This window comes from Rattus norvegicus, chromosome 8 (assembly GCF_021556685.1).
Source record: "Rattus norvegicus strain SHRSP/BbbUtx chromosome 8, alternate assembly SHRSP_T2T, whole genome shotgun sequence".
Classification (NCBI taxonomy): domain Eukaryota; kingdom Metazoa; phylum Chordata; class Mammalia; order Rodentia; family Muridae; genus Rattus; species Rattus norvegicus.
In genome coordinates this window covers 70795411-70800725 of record NC_141541.1, presented here as the reverse complement: position 1 = coordinate 70800725, position 5315 = coordinate 70795411, and the positions used below count along the sequence as shown (strand labels likewise).

At 46.2% G+C, this 5315-nt stretch overlaps 1 pseudogene; it reads right to left on the bottom strand.

Moving 5' to 3' along the window:
* Window positions 1-1912: 1912 nt before the first annotated feature.
* LOC148004195 (ubiquitin-conjugating enzyme E2 L3 pseudogene) lies at window positions 1913-2391 on the bottom strand (annotated as a pseudogene).
* Window positions 2392-5315: the final 2924 nt, after the last annotated feature.

Below are 5315 nucleotides of genomic sequence, written 5' to 3'. Positions count from 1 at the left end.
CTTACCCTAACTGTGAAAAGCACCATTTCGTAGGCTGGGACGTCAGACGGAGCTGAGCACATCATTCATCTCTTTTCTGTCGATATAATGTGGCCAGTTGTCTTGAGCTCCTGCCTCCATGATGGACCGTGACCTTAAACTGTGAGCCTAAGTTTTTGTTGTCATGGCAACAAAACTAAGATACCCTTGCAGTGTGGGCAGCATCTTCTAGCCCCAAGAGCAGAGGAGGAGAAAGTGTTAATGACTTTTTAATAAGTGTCACGGTTTTCCTCTTAACCCAGCTAGCTCCCAGATAATTAAGACTGGACTATTATATTTTTTAACAAGCTTTAAGGGCACAACAACTGAGCAGTATGACTCTGTTTTAATCCTCTGAGCTAATCTGGCTACCTCCCAGCCAAAATCCCTGAGATACTTGCATTTTATAGCTTTCTCTGCTCCCGATATTTTTCTAATCAGGTCTCCTGGACTCTCTTACCATGGCTAATACCCTCTTCTTGTCTGTCCTTCTCCCTCTCCCCTGGCTGGGAAGAAGTCCAGCCCTATTCTCTCCCCTACTTAGTCACTGACTGATCAGCTAGCTTTATTGACCAATCAGGGAACAATTGGGGAGCAATGTGTACACAACATTGAGACAAGAGATTCTTAAAATAAGGATTGCAATTGGATATGGGGGCACAGAAGTCAGCATTTGAATAATACAATAATAATCTTTTCACAATGCACAATAATATTCGACCTGGAAGAAAGAGATTGTTTTAGTTAGGGTAACTACTGCTGTGGTGAAACACCATGACCTGAGCAACTTGGGAAGGAAAGGGTTTAATTGGCTCGCACTTCCATATCAGTTTGTCATTGCTCTAAAGCAATGGGAGCTGGGAGAATAGAGCTAATAAATGAGACAGGCTAAAGTCTCAGGCAATAGCCAACTTTATTCAGAGCATCAGACAATTACTACTGTAAGGGTTAAGAAGAGATACCCTAGTTAAGTGTATTTTCACAAGGGCAGGCTGAATGCAACAAAAATAGTTTTTGCATAGAAGCATATAGACAAACCAGTTATAATGACTAATCTGAAGTAAACTCACTCCTGTTCGCTACACCTGTGCAGGACACAAAAGCACATTCTAAGAACAATTTCATGTTTTTGAAAAAAACTGAGGTTACAAGACTCTTCTCTTGGTTCCTTAGAGTTTTCTCACATGCACTCAGAAATCTCCTCACATGACTCCATTCATGGACTGTGTTCCGACAATCACTGAAGAAAGTCAGGACAGGAACCCAAACAGGACAGGAATCCAGAGGCAGGAGCTGATGTAGATGCTATGGAGGAGTGCTGCTTACTGGCTTGTTCCCCATGTCTTGCTCAACCTGCTTGGACCACCAGTCCAAGGATGACACCACCCACAATCAACAACTAATTAAGAAAATGCCTTACAGGCCTACCTACAACCTGATCTGAGACATTTTCTTTCTTTCTTTTTCTTCTTTTCTTCTTCTTTCTCTTCCTCTTCCTCCTCCTCCTCCTCCTCTTCTTCCTCCTCTTCCTCCTCCTCCTCCTCCTCCTCCTCCTCTTCCTCCTCCTCTTCCTCCTCCTCCTCCTCCTCCTCCTCCTCCTCCTCCTCCTCCTCCTCTTCTTCTTCTTCTTCTTCTTCTTCTTCTTCTTCTTCTTCTTCTTCTTCTTCTTCTTCTTCTTCGTCGTCGTCTTCAAACATCTGAATTTTTTTAATCCTTCTTTACAGGTTACCTAGACCACTTTTTGATTAAGAAAAGTATACAAAGTTAGTAACTGTCACAAGCAGATGCCAGTTGGTGGCACATGTCAATTTCCACAGAGTCCTGCTTTTCAGGGTGTCTGAATGCACTGCTCAGGGCCTCTGCTTAAACTTGCTGGAATCACTCGTGGCAGATTTTAGTCCAGAGGTCGCTTTTCCCCCATATTTATTTGTAAACGCTTCAGCATTCTTACAGAACTTTTTATGGTCCTTAGGGTATTCTTCAGCTAGGTCAACCCAGAGTGTGTGCTCAGCCTGGGGGTGGTTCACCAGTGCTATGAGGGACTGGATTACTAAGTCAGTCTTGGTGGCTAGCTTCCAGTTTTCTGCACTAATTACGGGCAGACAGACCCGCCCCTTCTCGTCGATGTTAGGGTGGTGGATCTTTGTTTTAAATGTGATCTTGGGTGGCTTGAAGGGTTACTCTGCTGGGAAGTTGATCTCAATTCTGAAGGCTCCCTTATCACAGGGAGAGTTGCCAGGAACAAAGGAGCCCTTGCCAAGTCAATAAATTAGCTTCATCAACCTGGATGTTACAGAAGTTTTTCATTCCACATTTGTGGATCTCTTCAAGCTCCTTCATCAGCCTCCTGCTGGCCACCATCTTGGATCTGGTGCTGCTGCTTTCAAGAGGCATTTTCTTTTTTTTTTTTTTTTTTTTTTTGGTTCTTTTTTTTTTCGGAGCTGGGGACCGAACCCAGGGCCTTGTGCTTCCTAGATAAGCGCTCTACCACTGAGCTAAATCCCCAGCCCCAAGAGGCATTTTCTTAATTGAGGCTTCCTCCTCTCAGATGATTTTAGATTGTGTCAAGTTGACTTTAAAACTATCCAGCACAATTCTATTCTATTCTATTCTATTCTATTCTATTCTATTCTATTCTATTCTATTCTATTCTATTCTACTCTACTCTACTCTACTCTACTCTATTCTATTCTATCCTATCCTATCCTATCCTATCTCTCCTCCTCCTCCTTTTTTTTCATTTTCTCCCCCTCCTCCCCAAACTCCTTTGCTTGAGTTGAGACATCAGCCTTCCACACTATGTATCATTAGGCCTATGTTTCAGTGCCCTTGACTCCCAGGCCTTCTGTCTTGGGCTGGACATGACATCACATATCTCTTGGTATCCAGGTTGCCAATTAGAGTATGGGGCCTCTTCATCCCCCATAGTCATGGCCACCATGAATGTAAATCCATCTTCATTTATAGATGTATATATCTCAACCTGTTCCATTTTGCTAGAGGACTTTGGTTAATCTGAGGTTCACTGAAGAGAAGGAAATTGGATTCTGGAGGTCAGATCAAGAGAAGTAACCATCTGCTACCCACCTACCAGGGACCACTGAAACCCCAGGGAGCCCAAGCTTCTCAGGCAAATCCATTTGGAAAGTTACAGCAGGGCCAGGTGGGGCTGAGGGTGCAGCTCCATGGTAGGTGTTTGTCCAGCTTGTACCGGACCTTGAATCCAATCTTCAGCTTGAAACTAACAAACCAATCTGGGCAAGATGGCATATGCTTGTAAGCCTGCTGTGAGGACTCTGGGGGAAGAGGCAGGAAGATCATGAGTTCAAGGTCAACTTGTGTGACATAGCAAGTTGCTGGCTAGTCTGAGGTAGGGAACCTTGTCTCAAACAAAACAAAACATAGTCGTCATAAGCAGACTTGATTTCCAGACATATTAAAAACCTCAAGGGGTGTGTGTGTGCGTGCGTGTGTGTGTGTGTGTGTGTGTGTGTGTGTGTGTGTGTGTGTGTGTTATGGCTCAGCCAATAAAAACTTATTTTGCATGCATGGGAGATATCAGAATCCACATTTTTAAAAAAAGGGGGTTGGGGATTTAGCTCAGTGGTAGAGCGCTTGCCTAGGAAGCGCAAGGCCCTGGGTTCAGTCCCCAGCTCCAAAAAAAAGAACCAAAAAAAAAAAAAAAAAGCTGGTCCAGACATGGTCAAGGTATATGTAACCATCAATCCTAGCAGAGGCAGAGGCAAGCAGATCTCTGTGAGTTTGAGGACAGCCTGGTCTACATAGTTGGTTCCAGGACAACATAGTGAATCCCTTTCTAAAACAAACAAAAGCAGGCATGGTGTTTCAGGTTTATAACCAGACCTAGGGAAGTGGAGTGGGGAGGATCCCTGGGACCCAACAGGAATAAAGGCAGCTGAGGGGCTTCCAGGGGATTCGGCCCAGAGGGAAATGGGGAACATCTAATGTCAGGAACAAAGAGAGGGAAAGAAGCCACAAAGAGACTGGAAGACCTTGGGCAAGGAGGACAGGTAGCTGTGGAGGGGCTGCAAGGAAGCTGGGCATGATATTTAGCAAGGAGGGAAGGTGAGAGGGACCCACTGCTGGCCCCAGTACAAGTGAGGTGAGAAAAGGGTGGTGAGCCCCGGAATGCATTGGCAAGAGGTCACAGGCAAGCTTGGCAAAACCCATTTTTATAGGAGAGGTGGGCCAAGAATCACACTGCAGTGTAGATGATGGGAGCAGGCGTCTGTGGTGCGCGCGCGCGCGCGCGCGCGCGTGTGTGTGTGTGTGTGTGTGTGTGTGTATGAGAGCTCTCACACTTAGAGGGAAGTTAGCTTGTTTGTCTTGGAGATGAAATGAGTGACCTTGTCACAATACAGAGAAAAGAACAGAGGGAAAGGTTAACAGCATAGAAAGGAGGGAGAAGGAGGGAGAGAGCAGAGAGGAGAGGCAGGTAGGGCAGCTCAACCTGGAAGAGACTGCAGCCCTGCAATGGGACAAACAGAAGAGTGAACCCCTATCTAAGTAGGCCGGTGTGGTGGGGGTGGGAGGGCAGTGGGCAGAGGCTCAAGGAAGCAGAGGCCAGACCTTGCTCCTCTGACCCCACTGAGCTGTGTGACCTTCAGAGGTGGCTCCCACCTCATTTCCCCAGGAAGACACTGAGTCCAGCAATGGGTACACCACCCTGTGACTTCATTCTCCCTGGAGTAGAGGAGTTTTCTATGAAACCTAGATAGCTCTCTCTCTCTCTTTCTCTCTCTCTCCAGAAGAGAGTTAAGAAAAGTATTGCTCTTGATTACAGGTATTCTGTCATTTGTAATTTGTTCACGACCCCCATGGCAAGCAGAAGAACAGTCCCCATGAGATGTCTGTATGTTTGTCCCTTGAGCCTTCTCTTCAGAATGAGCCTTCCCTTTGAAAAGCAGACTTGGCCTGTCTTAGTTCAGGTTTTATTGCTGTGCAGAGACACCATGACCACAGCAACTCTTATAAAGGCGAACATTTAATGGGGCTGGCTTACAGTTTCAGAGGTTCAGTCCATTATCATCATGGTGGGAAGCATGGCAGCATCCAGGCAGACGTGGTGCTGGAGGAAGAGCTGACAGTTCCACATCTTGATCCAGAGGCAGCGGAAGGGCGAAGAGCGCTGACTATCTTCTGCAGGCAGCCAGGAGGAGACTGGAATTCCACACTGGGCAGATCTTAAGCATAAGGAACCTCAAAGCCCCACCCCCACCCCCACTGTGACACACTTCCTCCAACAGGACCACACCTCCTAATAGTGCCACTCCCTG